We start from the raw sequence: 23,116 nt of genomic DNA on the forward strand, positions 1-23,116 counted from the left end.
GTCACCCCTGGCCCACCTTTATGGCGATATCTCGAAACGGCGTCCACCCATGGAACTAAGGATTACTCCCTTTTAAAATACTCATTAACACCTTTATTTTGATACTCATATTGTACAGACAAATTCTAGGGCCACCCCTGCTCCACCTTTATGGCGATATCTCGAAAATGCGACCACCTATACAACAACGACAACTCCCTTTTAAACCCCTCATTAATACCTTTCATTTGATACCCATATCGTACAAACGCATTCTAGAGTCAACCCTGATCCACCTTTATGGAGATATCTCAAAAAGGCAAACACCTATAGAACGAAGGCCCACTCCCTTTTAAAATACTCATTAACACCTTTCTTTTGATATCCATATTGTACAAACAAATTCTAGGGTCACCCCTGGTCCACCTTTATGGCGATATCTCGAAAAGGCGTCCACCTATAGAACTAAGCCCCACTCCCTTTTAAAATACTCATTAACTCCTTTCGTTTGATACCCATATTGCACAAACGAATTCTAGAGTCACCCCTGGCCCACCTTTATGGCGATATCTCGAAACGGCGTCCACCCATGGAACTAAGGATTACTCCCTTTTAAAATACTCATTAACACCTTTATTTTGATACTCATATTGTACAAACAAATTCTAGGGCCACCCCTGCTCCACCTTTATGGCGATATCTCGAAAATGCGACCAACTATACAACAACGACAACTCCCTTTTAAACCCACCATTAATACCTTTAATTTGATACCCATATCGTACAAACGCATTCTAGAGTCAACCCTGATCCACCTTTATGGCGATATCTCGAAACGGCGTCCACCTATGGAACTAAGGATTACTCCCTTTTACAATACTCATTAACACCTTTCTTTTGATACCCATAACGTACAAACGCATTCTAGAGTCACCCCTGGTCCACCTTTATGGCGATATCTCGAAAAGGCGACCACCTATACAACAACCACCACTCCCTTTTAAAAACTCATTAACACCTTTCGTTTGATACCCATATTGTACAAACAAATTCTAGGGTCACCACTGGTCCACCTTTATGGCGATATTTCGAAACGGCGTCCACCTATGGAACTAAGGATTACTCCCTTTTAAAATACTCATTAACACCTTTCATTTGATACCCATAACGTACAAACGCATTCTAGAGTCAACCCTGATCCACCTTTATGGCTATATCCCTAAATGGCGTCCACCTATAGAACTATGGCCCACTCCCTCATAAAATACTCTTTAATTCCTTTCATTTGATACACATGTCATACAAACACATTCCAGGGTTTCCCTCGGTTAATTTTCCTACATGGTTATTTTCCCTTATGTTGCCACCATAGCTCTCAACTGAGTATGTAATGTTCGGTTACACCCGAACTTAACCTTCCTTACTTCTTTTATTATTATAATTTTTTGTTTTGTTTTATTTTTGTGGTTGCGTTTAGTTTTGTTTGGCTGCATATCCAACTGCGCTATGTTTCATACTTGTCCTCCTTCAAAGACAACTTTCATTTAATACTTATTTTTCTTTTATATTCTGCTTTCCACCGGATTGTATAAATGTAAAATTTTTCTTAATACCGTGCCTTATTTGCCATTTTGACTAGAGAAGTCCCATAGACTTTCCCTCATAATTAAATATTTTCAATTAAGTTTTCAAGAATCAAAGAAGACACGATGGAAAATTTGTTTGAAGTGAAAATAATGATGTTTCTCTCAAACGGACAAGATTGCTGGACCCTTCTTTTCCAATCCATCGAACTTTTCACTATTCTAGCCCTTATAAACGGGAACACCGTATATGTATGATCCGCTTCAAGCGAATTCTCTCAAATCATTATTTGCTAAGTATAAAAGTTGTTCAAAGTTAGCTGATAGACCCCACTAACATTCCAGTATTATCGTACATGCATATGGTGTCGTCGGGTCTTTCTTCGCCCTCCCATCTACATTAAGTTTCTACAACATTTTGCTGTTTTGTAGGATTCATAGACATTTGGTACTGTGTTTCTGCTGTAGAGTCAACTCGCCAAGCTGAGTCAAGTTAGGGACCTAGCAAACTAATCACTAAACTTTGGTGACATCAGATGCCTAGACATGTACATTATGAAGCTCCTGATCTTTAAGAGAGTTAATTCTTAGCAGGCACTTGCCACTTATGAATAGTGAAGCGACATTTGCGTTCGTTGTGAGCTAAACAGATTGGGCAGATTGTTGTACTATTATTGTTCAGTCGCCGTCACGAATGAATACATCTGTGACTGAGAGGACACAATCACAGATCACGTTGTTCCGGGATATGTCAACTCTAGTCCTAGCTTAAAATCAGGGACGGAAAATAAAAATTATTTTTTTTCGGATTCGAAAAAGTCCTGATAAAAAAATTGTCCTAGGTGAAAATGATTGATTTGCCAGCTATTTCTATAGCAATATCATGTCAAATCATGCATCCTTATTATTTTTGGAACTTTTTCTATAAAAGTCCACATATAGAAGTAAAATCTGTATTTTTATTTTTTGAGTCCGATAGAACTAGTTAAACCCGGACTTTTAAAAATAAAAGTCCGGAAATAAAAGTTAAATCCGGACTTATATTTTTCAAGGCCAAAATAAAGGCCCGGCTTGATCGCAAAGAAACGGCGTATTCGAATTAAAAAAAATTTAACTAGTTCAATCGGACTCAGGTAATAAAAATCCAAAAATAATTTTTATCTCGATCCAAAATTAATAGTTTTGCAAGGAATTATATTATAAAAGGAATACTAGTTTCCACCCCTGCTTAAAATAGTTGAAAAATCTTCGGGAATTTCGCATTCATTGGTTTATATAGAACGCTGCCATCATTAATTGCGCTGAATATTTCCAAGAGGGAGGTAAAGATGAAACCAATTTTTTCACATTCTTTTATTTTTTGTTAATAGTTTCCGATGACCTCGGAAGCACTATTATTTTATCCAAAGGCGCCAAAAAATTTAAGAATATTTAATTTTGAGTCAAACACCGTTGGAAACCCCCACTGTGCACCATACAATAAGATAACAAGATGCTTTCATTGACTTTAGTGCTAATTCGCACAGCGCAATGATTATTCGCCACAAAATAGCGTGAAAAAGTATTGGTTTTTGCTTTATTCCTCGGCTGTCTGTACAAAATGAAAATCCTGCCGCCGCGTCGTAAGTATTTAATGCATTTTATGGCTTATTTAGCCAAGGCAACATCACGCCAAATTCAAGTCATTTGTGTTTCTATTGTGCCAAGCTTAGTTGACGCGGCTCGTAGATGTAGATTTGCTTAACCTCGCTTCGTATTTGTGTTAATCATTTTACAATTCCAGAAATTCAACAAATTAACTGTTCGGTAACATCATAACTAATTTATGGACCGACTTAATTCTTTGGAAAAATTCAACTAGACGTCAACTTAGATTTAAGAAAAAAATTTAAATGAAGAACCCGCAGCCGGATTCTGAACGTCACTAAATCTCCATCGCCTGAAAACGCTAAGTGCGTTTTGTCGCTTTTTGGCAAAATTTGCCATTCCAGTGGAAGAAAATTTTTTTAAATCTCAATTTTTGATTTATACTTTTAGCACATTGTAGCGATGAACGAGCAAATGAATTGGAGAACGCAATCAGCTGTCTTTGCTTACACAAAACTCGTAATTTATAAATTTTTAAACTTAAATTTGTGAGCAAAATAATTAATCATATATTCCCCGTTAGGTAAAGTTCAAAACTAGTGCGCTTTAGTGCATTCCGAACCTCTAAATCCTTCACATGCTTTCAACTACTCTTAGCATGCTGATGTCCTAGGCTGTGGAAAATTTCCTCGCTGAAATACATTTTCTGTAGTTCCGAACTTGACAAACATTTTCACCTTAGAACTAGTTCTTTTAAAAAAAGGAGTTACTATAAAACAAGTACTTATTTGGAAATTGAGGTCTAGTTCACAACAAGAATTTTTTATCACTACTTACTGACTTCCCTACAGGCGTATTCTTTGATGAAACATCTGTTGTTTGCTTTTTATAACTTGTGTTTCGCATATTATAAATTTTGCAAAACCAACTACTGTGTGCTGGAAAACTAAAGAAACACAACCAGTCAAATTCACCAATATTTGGCACATTCTTGGCTTTTTCTACCTCGCCAGTGCCACCCGACGATTAGATAACGTTAGTTTCAGCTTCTTGCGCAGTGCGCGGACCTTTAAAAAGAGAATGTTGGTAGACGAAAAATGATGATGATGAAAATAGTGGTAGAAGTTGGTAGATTTTTTTTTCAAGAAAACAAAGCTACAGTTTATATTTGTACAAAACAATCCATAATTTATTGTAAAACAAATAAAGCACATTTCACGGGAATGACACTTTTAAAAAAACATGTAAGGAAAACAAAAAAAAACATGTAAATTTGTATAAACATAGCCTTTGCCTATATGTTACTTGCTGTTTTTGTGTATTTCGAGCTTGAAACTGAAACTTCTTATTGCAACAATTTTCCAATGTACCAAAAATACTGCCACAAAATAACCAACTTCGGCATGTTATCGTTTACCTAAATTTTGTTTTCGTTCAAAACTATTCACAAAAAACTGATGAAAATAGCGCAGGAAAATATTTGTGTGTTCATTTACTACATTTATTTCATAAAAAATTTGAATTTGTGCACAAATTTTTCAAAATTGGTTAGTTTTTTGGGTCTGCTCGGCAATTGAGTACGTTTACCTAATGATCGCAGTATTTAGTTTCGATGCGAATATATTGAAATGTTGGCAAATTTTTGGGCTTTGGTGGTGGAAGTGGTAGAAAATGAAAATGGGTAAAAATTTTGGTAGATCCACCAATAAAGTGGTAAAGTCCGTGCACTGTTCTTTCGTTTCAAAATCGCGATTTGGCGAAATCCCATAAAATTCCGAGAGCTCGTTTGCTTTCGTATTTAAGCATATTTTTGCAGATGTAATTATGGCTTCTTCTACTTTCACTGAAACATTTATGTTTGTATATTTGTGTGAGTGTTTACTCATGTGGTTTTAGTGTAGTTCGAATATGGTTCATATAGCATTCGCTCGTTTTGGACATCTTTAAAAATTTACTTCGGTAAAACGCAAAACAAAAGGCCCCGGACAAAGCAACATCAATATTTTGAAAAAAGGTTTCCAATTAGAAAAAAGCTTTTTGTTTTCAAATACTCTGAATTCCCTTACGGCGTCGGCTTTAAACATGTATACGCCCTGTCCCGCAAATTCGTAACGATATTTAAAATGGCGCATGATGCAAAATTAAACAGAAGCTCCGTCGTAAACCTATAGACCCACCATTAAGTATACCGAAATAATCAGGTTGAAGAGCTGAGTTGATTTAGCCATGTCCGTCTGTCCGTCTGTCTGTTTGTATGCAAACTAGTCCCTCAATTTTTGAGATATCTTGATAAGATTTGGTGAGCGGGTGTATTTGGGTGTCCGATTAGACATTTGTCGGAACCGACCGGATCGGACCACTATAGCATATGTCCTCCATACAACCGATTTTTCAGAAAAAGAGGATTTTTGTAATATCTTACCCAATTAAACAGATTGAAGCTTCAAACTTCACCATATACTTTCGTATATTGCACATATTGTTGCCCGAAAAGATTTATGACATCGGTCGTATATATAGTATATATCCCTCACAACCGGTTGTTCAGATAAGGAACTTTTCGTAATTACTGCCTTATTTTAAGAGCTAGAGGCTTCAAATTTCAACGAATGCTTACGTATATAGCATATATTGTTGTCTGAAAAAATCATAAAGATCGGTGGTATATATAGTATATATATGATGGTATATATAGTATATATATATAGTATATATATATATATATTTTCGCAAATTTAAGCCCCATTTTAACAGCTAGAAGCTTCAAATTTCACCAAATATTTACGTATGTAGCATATATTGTCATCTGAAAAAATCATAGAGATCGGTTGTATATATAGTATATATATGATGGTATATATAGTATATATATATAGTATATATATATTTTTTTTACGATTTCTGCCCCATTTTAACAGCTAGAAGCTTCAAATTTCAACAACTGCTTACGTGTATAGCATATATTGATGTCTGAAAAGATTTATGACATCGGTCGTATATATAGTATATATCCCCCACAACCGATTGTTCAGATAAGGAACTTTTCGTAATTACTGCCCTATTTTAAGAGCTAGAGGCTTCAAATTTCACCAAATTCTTACGTGTATAGCATATATTGATGTCTGAAAAAATCATTGAGATCGGTGGTATACATAGTATATATCTCATACAACCGATTGTTCAGATAAGAAACTTTGCGCAATTTCTGCCCCGTTTTAACAGCTAGAAGCTTCAAATTTCACAAAATGCTTACGTATATAGCATATATTGTTGTCTGAAAAAATCATAGAGATCGGTGGTATATATATTATATACTTCATATAAACTGTCATTTTGACCCCTTTTTTACGGCTAGAAGCTTCAAAATTCATCAAATTTTATCAAATAGATACGTTTACGTCATATATTTTTGAAATACGTGATTCATAGTCATAGTTTTTACATGCAGACCACAAAAAACGTGAAGCTTTGCATCCTCACACAGATTACCTACCTATTTTTTATTTTATATTTATCTTAAAAATCGTTTAGATATGTTCAAATTTCACCAAATGCTTACGTGTATAGCATATATTGTTGTCTGAGAAAATCATAGATACCGGTGGTATATATAGTATATATCCCATACAACCGATTATTCGGATAAGAAACTTTTCGCAATTTCTACCTCATTTTAACAGCTATAAGCTTCAAATTTCACTGATTGCTTACGTATATAGCATATATTGTTGTCTGAAAAAATCATAGAGATCGGTGGTATATATATTATATACCCCATATAAACTCTAATTTTTGCCCCCTTTTTACGGCTAGAAGCTTCAAAATTCATCAAATTTCATCAAATAGTTATGTTTACGTCATATATTGTTGAAATACGTGATTCGTAGTCATAGTTTTTACACGCAGACCACAAAAAACCTGAAACTTTGCATCCTCACACAAAGTACCTACCTGTTTTTTATTTTATATTTATCTTAAAAATCGTTAAGGTATGTAGATCTGTTCACTATATATTTCTTATCTTATACATCCGATTATTCGGAGATTAAGAACGGGATAAGATTATTGTTCAGCCCCATTCATGAAAGGTATGAAGTCTTCGGCCCAGCCGAAGACAGTCCCGTTCTTACTTGTTTTTTCCTACAAATTGACAGGATGGGACCTACTTGTTTTATGTCGACACCGAACGGCATCTGCAAGGCAGATGATTTTTCACTGAGAGCTTTTCATGGCAGAAGTACACTCGAAGTGCCTGCCAAACACTGCCGACGGGCGACCCCGCTTAGAAAAATTTTCTTCTAATTGAAAAAACTTGTTTCTAAAATTTTGAGGTTGCTTTGCCCGGGGCGTGAGGCCAGGATCGTCGATGTGGTAGGAGGAGCACGCTACCATCACACCACGGCGGCCGCGATTTTTCACTTTTTACAAGCAACTTTCTTTGCGCATGGCTTGGGCTTATCATAGTCTTCTGGAAAAACATGTATTCTAATTCTCACTAATATATAAAGTCCTGGGTTATATTTGCTATAAGTACTTTTCAAAGCCTTCTGAGAATTTCCAAATCTTCCAAAATACTTCGCCCAACATCCTCATATCACCTGGAAAAGTTTCAACAAATTATCAGATTAAATACGAAACATCCCAAAGCAACATAAAAGCAGCATTTTTTTCTTATATAACTCATATAATTGAGTGCCAGTTGCTTTTTGGCTCTGGAGCAAGTCAGTGGCTTGGAGCGTGATCAAAGATCTTGCAATATGCTACTTGCGCTCCCTACTCCAGCCATTTCCTTTAAGGAAGTGAAGAAATAGACATTCGGATATAGTAAAGTATGACAGTGGGATGGTGAGTTGATATAAGATCAACGGTCAGAAGGTCAATTGACTTCAATGGTTCATAAGGTCTATTGATTTTACGATATTACTTATTGGAAATTTTCGCTTTAACTTATTACCATTTCGGGAAAAATACCATACCATATAAAGCAATTAAAGATCAGCACAAAAGCAAAAAAATTGTGCAGGCGGGCTTAGTCGTTTAGTAGCGCCATATTTTATTCCAAACTAACTTTAAACTTTTAAACGGTAAAGTGAGTACTTCAAACTTTGAGTTGAATAAGTTTTTCTTATGGCCAGTTTTTATCCGATTTCTGACTAGAATAGGACTGTACTTCAAAACAAACATATTCCTTTTTTTCATTCGAGTGAGTAAAAATATAGCGCAAACATTAAAACTTAACTGTAATTCAACAGCTGTTTATATTTTAATACTTGGAGATGCGAACCAAAATAGTTGAACTTATGGCCTCTTGAGAAAAAAGGATTTGACTCAAAGCAGCCCATAATGCAATTATGTTGTTTCTGTTGTAGCGATAAAGACAATCCACGAAAGCCTTGGGGAGTGTTATCGATGTTGATGGTCCTTTGCCGGATGCAGATCCGGTACGTTCCGATACCAAGCCCGAACATCTCGGGAACGATTTGTTATGACCACATGCGACCTTCTAGGCCATACCGCCCTCCCACCCCCTAGATCCATGAGGAGCTCGGGGTCGCCAGAGCCTCGGCTATTAATGAAACAGGATTTTCCATGGATAGGTGAGGTTGAAAATTGGGTTTGGAGAAGCTATATATTGCGTTGGCAACCTGAAAGGGTGGCGCTACACAACCCTTTGAATCTATTTGGTATTTTAGTCCCCTCTTACGACAGGCATACCTACCGCGGGTATATTCGAACACCCTAACCCGCAATTATCGTTGACATTGCTACCATTTGAAGTTTGTAACCATTTCATGGCCATAACTTCAATTGAACTTGTGAGCATTTGAAGTGGATAGGTAACTGGAAAATATCAGATAAGCAGTATTTTTCTGGCTGTAAGAACTCTTTCATAGAACAGGTCATGCGAAGTTTATTTCAAGTCAAATGAAACTTTTTTTAAATGAAATTAAACTTTTTTCTTTACAAATGAAACTTTTTTCAAACGAAATTACACTTTTTTCTTTTCCAATGAAACTTTTTAAAATCAAGTGAAATTTTTTTACTAACACCCTCACAGGTAGCTTATGAGCATTTGAAGTAAAAAAGTATGGACTTTGAGCTGTTTCCGATTCTTTCCGCGAATTTACGAAAAATTCACAGAAGAAGGTGGATACAATTTGCTTCACTAGAAATGGCCAGTATCTCTAGGTACGTTGTTGTACCACAAAAAGACACCATTATCCTTCCTCTACAAACCATTTTTGGGAAATAATATAAACTACCAAGTCCTTGATGTCATACTTCACCACCTGGTGTAGTTTATCCGGAAAGGGAGCTCCCAAACAGCGCTGTCTGGCGCCACTTGACTCCAGGCCGTCGCAGATGGGATGGTCCGCCGTTTCCTCCTCTTCATCGTCTGCAAAATTTCTACAGCATCGACGATATGGCACTTCTAGCATTTCTGTCCGTCTAACAATAATGCAGTAACCATTTAATACTCCTAAAAACATTTTATCGTGATGGAACCTCTTAATATCCCATTTTGACCATGCTTGCTTATACATATATCCGACACCCTGGGCTTTGCAGCCATATTTCGTTGGATTGACGGTAGGTTTACTAAACGTTCGGGGTAAGATCGCAAACCGTATCCCAAACTAAAAGTTATAGTACGCCGAATGTGAAATCAGAATGCTTTTAAAGGCAACAAATTTATATTTCTTTAACTTAATTACCTCAGAAAAACTCCAAAACAAATTAATCCAAATAGCCTATCAGCAGCAATTTAAAGTGCCTTGCGGTCTATTCTAATAAAACAAAAGGAGAGAAAGTACAATTAAGTTCATGGACAATCATTTCCGAAATAAATATAAATTAACTAATAGAAAAATTCCGTTTCAGCTTGATTTCCATAGCCGTAAATTGAAAGTTTAAAAAATATTCGGCCATTAGCGAAAAAATAAATAAAATAAAAAAGAAGAAGAACGGCGTGGCACAGCTTGGCTACCGGTGCCTTGAGCAAGCTACTTGCTTACTTGATTTCCTTACGCTCGGCTTAGCATCTAAACTAAGCTTAAATATTTATTTAAAAGTCGCCTGTCGACTGGTGGCATGCAACCAACAGACCGATAAAAAACAACAACAAATACTACAGCAATAATATAAATTATTATTAATTAGCGTCGGCGCGTTTTGCTTCTGCATCTGAGAAATATGGATCAGTGGATCAGTGGCATGAATAGCAAATAAAAGAGAAGCATGTAAGAAGCTGTCGCGCTGTGACTGGTGTAGAATATTAAAACATTAAGCATACATTTCCACACATACACAAACGTTAAATAAAAACCCACAAAAAAATGGCGAACGTGATAATATGAAATAATGGGCGCTTTAAGAGTACACTATTTTTGTTGATACGTTGTAAAGATATTTCCGCCAGTTGATTGATAGAAAATTCGTTCCATGAACAACACTTTAAAATGTCAAAGAACTTCCAGGCAGGCGAATAAACACGTTAAGCGAATGCAGCGAAAAAAATTGTGCTCAGTTATTTGACGTAAAATTTCAACCGTTGAGTGGATCGTAACTGCTCAACGGTGCGTTCACCTTTCAAGGGGTTGCCAGCGCAATTTATAGCTTTTCCAACCCAATTCTCAACCTCACCTACCCGCGAAGAATCTTGTTTCTTTAACATCCGATCTAGGGGGTGGGAGGGCGGTATGGCCTAGAAATTTTCATGTCGCGATACTAAATTGTTCACGAAATGGTCGGTCTAGTACCTTAATTGTACTTGTTACCAGCACGTAATGAATAATACTTACCAAAACCTTCGGGTAGTGTCCTTATCTCTGAAACAACAGCAATAACAAGCCTGTGTTTCAGTTTTGGTTTGAGGCAAATACCAAAAACTAATTTTTGGCGGGTACTACTGTAGTCATAAATTTACTACATTAAAAATTCTACACTTAATGCCAAACTGATGGATTGGAGAAAATAACTAGCGTGTACATGTGTACAGTAACAGTAAATAGAGAACAATAAGAATAAAATAGAAGTAAGACAAGCCAAAAAGAAGGTACGCAAACGGCATTTGTGCTTTAGAAATAGAGTAATAATAAAATGCACATCCCAGACGTTCAACTAGCTCACAAAGCAACAAGAATATATATACATGAACACGTTAATTTATGTTTACGTACAGGCTTACGAATAAATAACAAGTGAACGTGCGCGCATGAGCAGTAAGTCAAACAGGTAAAATTTGAAATCTGCGCATTGAGAAAAGTGAGAAATGCTTTAGTAGAAAAAAAAATTCAATAAAAGAGAGCATGAAATGACAGCATTACGGTAAAAATAACTAAAAATAAAAGAAAGTATTAACAAACATTTGAATTTACATAGAGTAAGAATAATACATTGTGTGAAATATTAACAAATCAAAGCATGTGTTTTACCTATCGCAAATCACGCAGCGGCTCTAAAACTCACTGCTTCAAAAATATCACAAATTAATCTTCACTTTGCATTCCACTAACACCGTATAGCAAGACCGCACCTGAACCATAAAGTAAGCTTATAAATCCTGACAAAAGCATTATACAATAAATAGGACCTAGATGCCTGATTAGCCAAAACTGACTAAAAGCTTGTCCGACGATCAAGATGCAAACCCAGAGCAGGAACCAGGACATGTGTAATAAAAGAGCTCTTACCTGTTGGAAAATTCGATTTCAGCGTGATCCCACATCACAGTGTAAAGTTCCCATATACTAGTTGGCGTTTTGGCAGGTCAATGAAATGTCAAGATATTGTAACGAATTTAGTGAAACTCCGCTTATTTTACACATTCTGCTAACGTTCGTATCGCTAAATTGTTGTATAAATAACTCCAATATTCAATAATGCAAAATGGTCTTTATTATACTACTTTTAAAATACTTCACAATAACACTTATACTTCGCAACCAATAGCGTGCTTAAATCAAACTGATCACTGCCAACTCAGCTTTCGCTCCTTTCATACTCTCTGCTGTCTCGTTCGCATACTTCTAGGCGTTTCATCTGCTAGAATTTTCTACTTGGTTACCAGCTATACGCGTCGCGTGTGTATCTGTAGTTTATAGTCTCTCGCATATCCATATGCGCGTGTATATGTGAGCAATGACGATTGCATACTTTTGTGAGTATCTCAGATATAGGCATGTGTTTGTGCGTATCTCTCCGTTGCTTGTATGTACATATGTGTAGATATAATGATTGATTTTTTTATGTACATACTGACTGCTTAGTATCGGCTTAGAGATGGCAATACGCCTTATTGTTGCTAATATTCGTAACACTGCCCTCCACCTAAGTCTGATCGTCCCGATCAGACAAATCTCTTGATCTAACCGCTGCTAGCCTCTCCAAATGAACCACCCTTCTATTTCGCAGTTTCCCAATGGTTTGTATGCAGTAGATGGTATCACAGATCATCTTCATAACTTTGTATCAGCCTTCCCAACTGCACCGAAATTTGGATGGAACACCTTTCCGCCGGTGAAGGTTGTATAACAGTACCAAATCTCCCTCCAAGAAACCTGCCGAATTTTTGTTCTCGTCGTACCTGTGTTTCATCTTATTACTCATTACTCTGGTTCGTTCCCTCACACTCTGTTGTTTGGCCAATGAACTACTTCGTAGAGATTGCGCTTGGAGGATTGGCTTTGCATAATCAGTATCTTTGCGACGTTTAACAACAGTAGTGTGCCCTGGCTTGAAACAACCCTTGCATTCTTTCTGCGAAATTCTTTCCTTCGTTTTAGTTCGTCCATTTGAGGTTTTCAATGCCAGTGTTTCTCTCGCAGGTATCTTTGATTTTGCTTTGTTTGGCCCATTCATTCCATCAACCTTGCCCAATTTACTTTCTTTGACTTTTGTGGTCTCTGTTGATTCTCCTCCACCAGCACTCGCTTACTTCTGAACCCTTTCTCCAAACTGAATTTAAGTCGTATATCCTGGTTCTTATAGCGCATAATCCTTCTCTGCATATCGATCGTGATGTCATGGTCAACTAAGAAGTCCACTCCCAATAGATATCACAGGACATTCAAGAGCTGGGGCAAGTTTTCGATCTTTACATCTGACTCGCTCTTGCTTATCTCCTCCAGCTTTGCGTTTACAACCAGCCAAGTTGGAACTACCAGGACCGGTGCTGCAATGACGAGCAATGTGACCTGGGTTACCGCACTTGAAACACTTCATAACTCCGTAATTTTTCTGTTGTGATCCCTTTAGCGCCTCCAATATTGTGCTCACCTAGTCTGGCCCTTCCACTTCCACACTGCGTGCTTTGAAAACTGGCTTAGACAGAAGCGACGCTGTTTCCTGAATCAGAGCATGTGATACCGTTTCTACGAATGCAGGTTTTGGGTTTGCGTGTGTCACTCGCTTCGTTTCGACATCCCGTATTTCATTAATAAAACTCTGGATTGTTACCCTTTCGGTGTATTCCACGAGTGCGTCCGCATTCGCTAAATGTGCCAGCCTTTCAACATCCGACGCAAACTCTTGCAATGTTTCACCAGCCCTCTGGAAGCGGTTCAGTAACTCCATTTGTTATATGTGTCTCCTATGCTCGGTTCCGTAACGTCGCTCGACAGCGGCCATCAATGCTTCATAACTGTTCCATTCGTACTCTGGAATAGTCTGTAAGATTTCCGCTTCATGCCCTTTCAATGCCACGAACAGTGCAGCAACTTTATCTTCCACATTCCAGTTGCTCACTGCAGACGTCTTCTCAAATTGCAGCTTAAATACCTGGAAAGGAGCAGAGCCGTCAAAAGATGGAGTGTTTATCTTCGGATTGCTTGCTGAAACAGCTGGGCGATTTAGTTGCAGCTCCTGTATACGACCTCTCAATGTTTCAATTTTGTCCTCGAGTTGTAAAATTTTTGTATCTTGTGCCTCCAGCTTCGATGATACCCTTATCTCCTACGCCTCCAGCTGCGAGGATATGCGTGCCTCTTGTGTTTTCGACTGTTCAGCCAACTGAGATATCATATATATCTTCTGTTCTTCCAGTTGAGTTTCCATCTTGGATGTAATCTGCGTCGACATTTCTGAAATACGCGTTTCTTGTGCTTCAATCTTCGATGTTATTTCTGACGACATTTCTGCAATATATGTCTCCTGTGATTCCATCTTAGATGCCATATATGTCTTCTGTTCTTCCAGTTGAGATGACATGCTTTCAGTTATACGTGTTTCCTGGGTTTCCATCTTTGTCGATATCTGTTATAACAAAGCTAATATCACATTATTCTCGCCGCTTTCTACTGGACTCGGACTTCCGTTCTTCTCTTCCATTTTTGTTGTTGCCTCGTCTCCATCAGGATAAAAGCCATACTCGTCCATATTAATTCCCTCCGACTCCATAGCGTCTCGTAGCCGTGCTTGAAGTTCTATCTTATTGCCGGTTGTATTCAATCCACAGTCCTCCAACTCCTTTTTCAGTTGCTGGAACCTTAATTCACTTAACTTTGCCATGTACTTGTTGTCCTCTAGAATTTATTCAACAATTCATATTCTGGCACCAGTTGTAACGAATTTAGTGAAACTTCGCTTATTATACACTTTCTACTGACGTTCGTATCGCTAAATTGTTGAATAAATAACTCCAATATTCAAAAATGCAAAATGGTCTTTATTAGACTACTTTTAAAATACTTACCAATAACACTTATACTTCGCAACCAATAGCGTGCTTAAATCAAACTGATCACCATTGCAGTCATACGAATGACACGTTGCGTGACCCATAATTTACCCCTTACTTTTTTTACGTAGTTTTCTAGGTTTGATCTTGAAACATTTCCTTAGCCCAGCTCCACCATAATATAGGGCTGAAGAAGCCGATTTTTGATAGAATATGATAGCTTAAACATTTCTCCTAATCTAAAACTATTTCAAGTCGACTGCCGGTTTTTGTTATTGTGACTGTAATGACCTTCGGTCATTTTTTAATCTCTATACATCAACATTTTGATGCAATGCGCTAGTCGGAGAGCCAGCCATGTGAAAAGATTTCAGAAAGGCTGATACTTTCTGATACGGTTAAATTTAAGTTGTGTTATGGCTAAAGTCAGCAGTCTCTGTTCCGGCATAACTAACTCGTAGTCGTCTACGAAGCTGCAAATTTAGCAGCAGAATGAAACTATTTCGGAAAAGCTCGTCCTGAACCGCCGTTATACCGAGAGTCGTAAAACATACCTTACATTACTAAAATGAAACCAGATAAGGATAACAGACTTTTTGGGGCAATAAAGAGGTTCTGGCTATATTACACTTGCTCGGACTGTGCCAATGCGTAGCTTTAAAAAAGTAAATTTCATGAAACCGCCAAAATTTACAACCTCGCGTTCATCTCAGTACGGTCGCGGTGTCGAGAGTGTCTAATACCATCAGCATACGCAGGCAATTGCCCATTCTGGAATAAAACTAATATATAGCACAGCACGGGAAAGAAATGGGTCTTACTGACTAAAACAAATTTTTTAAGTTGACTACAAAGCAGAGTGAAGAAGTTAGGGAAATAGATTTGAAAAAGAAAAACCAAGCATAATTGAAGATATCTCGTTGTGCGCGAGTTCACGCAACATAAGGGCATTCCACGCATAGTTGGTAGACGTAAGTTTAATATAAAAGGGATAATAAAAACGTAGAGACCTAGTTGGTATAAGAAAGTTAATAGAGCGCAGCAAGAAGGGACATTGAATGTCACCATTAATAACGCCAAAAATCAAAGAAAAAGACACTGTTGTGCTAATTTCTAAGGTTTGTAAATTAATAAGCCGCAGGCGGAAGCGATAGAGAGGGATCGGGTCGAAGAAATGTAGAGATCTAAGACAAAATTTAAGAAAAATCTTTTTTACTCTATCAACGCTGTCAATTGCAAACTCATGGCAGCATATTCAAAGATGAGTACAGCAGTTTCAGGGTATATGGATCAGAAAAATTTATATTGCACGCCTTAGAAAACCTCGAGAGCCATATAGGCACTAGAGATAATGCAATTTATATGGTTATTGAACGATAACGAGGAGTTGACGATGACACCTAGGTCCTTGTTCTCAAGTAGGGATTGAAGAGGAGCACCTGTGATGATGTTTGTCGTTGGTAGAATATTGCGAGGTGGCAGTAAAACACTTAAAGGACATACCCTCGATTGGCAATATACAGCGTCTATTCATTAGGTAGGAGCACAACCAATTTAGGAAGGTGGAGTGATATCCAATTTAAGCTAACTTTCATAGCAACAAATTGTGAGATGCCTTGTCGAATGCCTTGGGGAAACTCATTTAAAGACAATTCACTCGATGGCTATATGAGAACGCATCAAAGCAATATTCACTAAACAAGGCTATATTAGTGACTGTAGATCGGCCAACAACAAAACTATGCTGGTTTGGTAGAATACGGTGTTTAACTGCGAAATGCATGTTTTCCTTAACAATCCCCTCGAAGAGTTTAGAAATAATGGGTAACTTAAATATGGGCTTTTAGTTAGAAACATCATTATACTTGCCATTTTTGAAGATTACTTACTTACTTACTTAATTGGCACTTAACCGTCTAAACGGTTATGGCCGTCCAACAAGGCGCGCAAGTCGCTCCTTCGCTCCGCCAACCGGCGCCAATTGGTCACACCAAGGGAGTTTAAATCGTTTTCCACCTGGTCCTTCCAACGGAGTGGAATAGGCGGGTTCCGATAGAAACACTTTCTTGGCCGGAGCATCATCTTACATTCGCATAACATGGCCTAGCCAGCGCAGCCGCTGTGTTTTAATTCGTTGGACTATGTTGATGTCTGCGTATAGCTCGTACAGCCCATCATTAAATCTTCTTCGGTACTCGCCATCGCCAACGCGTAGAGGTCCATAAATCTTTCGAAGAACTTTTCTCTCGAACACTCCCAAAGCCGCTTCATCCGTCCATGCTTCTGCCCCATATAGCAGGACGACTGATTAAGGTTCAGTTAGTTTTACTTATGAATATCAGTAGAAATATGACGCGTCCAACGCTTTTATTTAATTGTCTGATCAACGCCATAGATTGATAAGGAGTGTGATGACTAGTACCTAGGACCTACCTCATTATTTTCTAGCTTTTCTTATTATTATTACTTCATGTAAGTATTGTTTTCAATAAAACCGTTTAACTTAAAAAATTTTTTTAATTATTTTATTTTCAAGTTTTTAGTCTTTATTTAATTGCCTATTATTTCTCATTCTAATTAGTTCATTCCGTGACTCTTTATTACAAGGACTCTTTCCTGACAATTTCTTACAATATAAGTTCTCAATACATAATCCTTCCAAAGACTTTACTCGACTCTGCGCCACGTATGCTTGTCCCTCCTCCAACTCCAAAATATTTTGATGTCACTTCTACCGGACTGTATGCAATATTTGTTCCAAATATGAGCCAAATCGGGCATCATGGTTCGCTTTCTATTCATGTATCTATGTCTTATGTGTTCCAAATATGGGCAAAATCGGGCCATAAATACGATTTTTGCAAATATCTCGATCCATGCGCCACCTAGTGGCGATTTTCTTTCACAGGTCGATTTCTATTCTTGTATGTATTAAGTGTTCTAAATATGAGCCAAATCGGTCCACAAATACGATTTTTGCGAATATCTCGATCCATGCGCCACCTAGCGTCGATTTTTTTTCACAGGTCGATTTCTATTCTTGTATGTATTAAGTGTTCTAAATATGAGCCAAATCGGTCCACAAATACGATTTTTGCGAATATCTCGTTCCATGCGCCACCTAGCGTCGATTTTTTTCTTATTATTGCATTGTCATCGGGTTCTGAACTATATTCCAAGTTTCATGCTTGTAGCTTATCGGGAAGTTACTTAAATTTCAATTACAAGATTCGTTCACAACGGCCGTGCAGCCGTGCATGCGGCCATGCGGCCTGTCAATTCAAGCTAAATAAAACCGTTTAAAAACTATTTAAATCTCGCAACATAAACGAATAGGTTGTTAAAGCGGATGTGGGCTCCTTATAGCAAAGGAAGCAACAAGACAATTCACTTATAAACTCGTATTCATATTGAATAGATATATATCCAATAAACATTTTTGTCAATTCTCAGTTTGAGATATATTTGAAAATCAATCCATTCTCACAAAAGGAAATGCCAGCAGAATTGAATTCAAGAATTCTGTAATGTAATTCAATAATTAGAAGTCGTAAATAAGAACTTGTTCTTTTACTAATATATATTCACAAAAAACCGAATAACTACCCTCAAACGGCTGCGAAACTGGTGAAATTTGTATCAGCGCAAAACGCGTTTTTAGTCAATTCGTTTCTGTGTACAATATCAGCAAAATTACATCAACCACATGAAAGTCTTAAACTTTTTTTTTTTGCAAAAATATCTTGACACGAGTAAAAGTATTACTTTGCCGCCTTCGGATTATTGCTTCCGAAATTAAAACTCGTTATTTGACACCTCTCCCGGAATTTTTTGACATGTATTAAAAATCGACGCCTGTGGTAAATAATTCCTTCCATTGAATATTTATTTCTAAATTTAATGCCAAAATTAGTATAGGATGCTACTATTTCTCAAAAGATAGTAAAATATCAAAACTCACAAATATCTATGAATGCGGAATAGTCTTAATTAAAGATTTCGCATATGTGGAGCCAAGTAACCATCGCACATTTAAAATTGTGTAATTTTCGTCACAAACATATTAATACGCATTCTAGGTATAATAAATTAGTTCCTGACGTATATTTGCTTGCCGGGGAGGCTTTTTTCACTTCCATTTAAGTTTTCACTTCCAGTTTAAATAGCAAATTGTTTATTTTTTGGAAACTATTGAGAGCGCCACCAACTTAAAACCTATTTTAAAAAATTAAAATCGCGCTAATGTTATTTTAAATTTAAAATACTTTTTTAGAGATAAAATAATATTTAAGTGGACTATAACAGACTTGAAATGATATTTAATTTAGAACCATGTTTAAACCAATAAAACTCTATTTTATTTCGACTATGACTACGGGCCAATATATTTAGATCAATAAGACCAACTTCTTAAATTAATTTCGCAGAAAAACGTTTTTGTACAATTAGAACAAATTTTAGCTTGCGGAGTCGCCCCTCGGCAGTGGCTTAGCAAACATTCTGAGGGTACTTCTGTAAAGGAAAGCTTCTCAGTGAAAACTTATCTGCCTTCAAATTGCAACTCGGAGTTGGCATAAAATTGCATTAAATAATTTGTAGAAAAAATTAAAAAGGAACAGAGGCTCGGTCTTAATTCCTTGGAACGATTTTCTTATTCGCAATTATCAATCAGTAGCTTAATTGAGCTCTACACTCAGAGAAAAATTGTTCTAAAACGAACGAAACAAGTTCAAAATTAAGAACATTCGTTGACAAAAGTCTGTTAAGAACGTTTTTTCTTAACTCGCGACCGATGGACTTGTTTTAAGAACAGTTTTTCCAAGCACACCGTTCGTATTTTATGACCAGTCTGGTATTGATGTGCGAACCTTCTGTGCTTATTTCAAGCATTACTTGTGCTTGATTTAAGATTTATCGTTCGCACGCTTCGAGAACGATTTGTGGTCGATTTAACAGTTTTCGGTCTCAATTCAAGAAAGGTTTGTGCTTGATCATTGGTGGGAGGAAGGTAATTTTTTAATTATTACCCATTTATTTATTTATTTTTTATTAATAAATAATTTTTTGGTTATTAATAAAAAATATTAATAACAAAAAAACTGTTATTAAAATCCAAAATTTTGAAAAAACGCATATTATGCATTTTTTCATATATTTCTCTTATCGAGAAATTTTTCTTATTTGATGATGCAATCTGAATATATACTTAAAACATTTCATAACAAGTTTGAGAATTACCTGTGCATATGTGAATGGAACTGGACGAAAAATAAGAGTTAAAAAAATAGAATATAAAAAAATTGTTTTAAAAAACTTCAGAGTTTGTCGGTGATCGAAATCGCGCCATACGATCGCAAGCGCAACATCATAGCCGCTGGGCGAGTGCAACTGCTCGATAGCTTGTGCCAAATGTTGTATTTAACATTGTAGTGCACACGAATTGTACCGTTTCTTTTTTCTTGAACTTAATTTAAGAACATTGCACTTAAATTAAGAACATCGTTCTCATTAATATAACATTTTTTTCACATTTTAAGACCAGCCGTTCTCAAGAAAATGGTTGTCAGTTCGAGAACAAGGTTGTTGTTTTGAGAACAGGTCGTTCGTTTTTCAAGAACAAAAAAGTAAGAACATGAAAAGCTTGAATTGACCCCGGTGGTGCTGGATTTTAGAGCGGCATTTTTCTCTAAATGTAGAATTCATAAAGCAGAACTCAGAGAAACGTATTGATAACGGTGAAGATCGGCATCCTAGATAAACACACAAAACTCTACGCATATTATGCTAAATGTACGACTTTCTTTTTTGTTAAGCAGACTATAGTTTCTATAAACTTTTCTTCAATTGCGATTGTATATCTTATCTATTGCTTTTTTTTTTTTGGTTTTAACTTTTTTTTATAAATAGAAGATATTCTGTTTCTTTATGTATCTAAGCATTTTTCAAATACTATGCACTAATAATAAACAACAATAATTATAAATCACAGTTGTATTGAGTTAATTAATTTAATTCGCACCTTATTAAGACACTTGTCAGCTTAGAGAGCAGCACAGAACTTATCGATTGTACTTCGCTGTGATGATGGTTAAAGATGATCTTTCTAGCAAAGCGTACCTTGAAGTTTTTAAAGACTCAGCATACAATACGCTTTCTTAATATTTCTTATATTTGTGATTTTTTGTTGTTGCTAGTCGCACTAAGTTTCGATATACTCGTTTCTTGTTTCACCTTTTATTCACTTTTATTTGTGTGTTTTCAAAATATTTCTTAATATATTTATCATAAAAATAAATTTTCCCTCTTTGTGTATTTTTTTCTTCTTAATAGCACAATACACACACAAACCAAAAAACAGTTATGCGCCAACGAGCCAACAGCAAGTGTTAAAGCCAAATAATTAGAGCACCGTTGCTGACTCTTTGACTGTTTTATTCTGGCTGAATGGTTGGTAGGTCGGTCAGTGGCGGTGTTTTTGTTCAGTCCCACTTGTTCTTCACCATTATTTTCTGATTTTTCTGATTACCTGTTTGTTACTCTCTTCTTTAAGTAGTTTAACAAAACACACTGACCACATGAAATAATTTTTTTTTTGTTTTTTTCACGCGCTCTGTTAGCTCAATTATACCGTGTCCAATACGAATTTTGAAACGCAACCGAGAACACGTGCGGACTTATCGAATGACAAACGCGAAATACGCGAGCCAAGGCGTTACTTTCGTTCGCTTTACTGGCACTTATGTTAGACTAGTTTATTGAAGTTGCTTCTGATCTTGCTCTTGCTGCTACTGCCACCTTTGTTGTGGCTGTTGGTTGATTCGCCGTTGTTACTGCAACTTGACTTTTGGAAACTGACGATCGTGCAGCTGGAATGCTGTGGCAGCTGCTATTGAGAGTCTACCATTTGAATTGGCGCATATGCACAGAAATAAAATTCTTTTTGACTGCCGCTTTCATTCAACAATAGTGCTAGCACTTTCCAGTCGAATGACAGGTGTATGAGAATCGCAACAGTTTTTATTAAGCAGTCAATACCTTGCTACTAGACTGTTAAATAACATTTCTTCTGTTATGATTGCTGAAGCTGATGCTGTTGCTTGTTGATCTTGTTGTGTTGTAAAGTTTTTTTCCGTTACATTATACCACGCACTCAAATGCAGACAAACTTATTATGTGTATTTAATTAGCGAGACATGCTCAAATTGCTTAATACAATTGTTTTTGTAATTGATATCAGAGAAAAATTACAAAATTTACAAACGGCGATGGTTACTAGGGCATCTTTCTGAATTACACTTCTTCATCAGTTGGCTTCTCGGGACCTGAGTATTGAACTCGAAATCTCCAACATTTATACTTCTTATTAGAGTAAAGGCAGATACCTTTACCTACTCAGCCATATGAATGCCGCGTTGCTCGCTTTGCAATTGGTCTCTATGTAGGTATTGCCTTTTTGTTGCTATTTCTTTATACACTATTAGGTACATACTAATTCTATATGTTTTTAAAACTAATTGTTATGGCTGAGTGGATAAAGGCATCTACCTTTACACTAGTAAGAAGTATAAATGTTGGAGATTTCGAGTTCAATACTCAGCTCTCGAGAAGCTGGCTGGTAAAGTGAAATTCAGAAACATGTCCTAGTAACCATTTGAAAACTTTGTAATTTTTCTCTAATATCGACAGCCAAATTTATTGTTAGTGATAATGAGTTCTTGTTTTTCTAACTTTATTTGTCAGAAAGCTGTAGGAGCATCAGAAAAGAAGTGAAAACCAGAGTTATGTCAATAAAATAAAATAAATAAATTCAAGATACTTTATATCTCCAAGGATGTTGTGGCCGAACTTCACTTCCAATTCGTTAATACAAATTGGTGGGACATTCAAATTTTATGCCAACTCCCAAAGGCATCCGTAATCAGATGAAATTTCGCTGAGAAACTTTTCATGGCAGAAATACATTCGCCGAGTGGCGACCGCTCTCAAAAGAATAAACCCTGCAAACCGAGAACCCGAGTATCCTTTGATGAGAGTCATTTTGATGTGTTGACCAATTACATGCTATTATTTGCGTAACTCGTTAAGGGTAACTACAACGTAGATTTGACCGTTGTCAGACAGCTAAATGAAGGCTCAATGAGTGGAAAAGATTAAACCATGTCAGAACAAGAAGGAGACAGTCGGGCATGTTTTGCGGTCGTGTCCTGCGTTCGCCACGCTAAGACACAAGCTATAAGAAGAGGCACAGCTATCTGATCCAGAAACAGCAAGTAGGGTAGACCCTAGGAAG

At 36.8% G+C, this 23,116-nt stretch overlaps 1 protein-coding gene across 2 annotated transcripts in view; it reads right to left on the reverse strand.

Moving 5' to 3' along the window:
• Positions 1 to 23,116, reverse strand: part of m (miniature) — a 231,310-nt gene that overhangs the window by 161,559 nt on the left and 46,635 nt on the right. Inside the window, exon 1 of one of the 2 annotated variants that reach the window (XM_067779047.1) lies at positions 20,846 to 21,234. The exons of the other annotated variant lie outside the window; for it this stretch is intronic. The gene's annotated coding sequence lies outside the window, so the exon portion shown is untranslated. Of the gene's footprint in view, positions 1 to 20,845; positions 21,235 to 23,116 lie in introns of those variants that run through there. 2 annotated transcript variants of the gene reach the window in all.

This window comes from Eurosta solidaginis, chromosome 4 (genome assembly GCF_040869045.1).
Source record: "Eurosta solidaginis isolate ZX-2024a chromosome 4, ASM4086904v1, whole genome shotgun sequence".
NCBI lineage: Eukaryota > Metazoa > Arthropoda > Insecta > Diptera > Tephritidae > Eurosta > Eurosta solidaginis.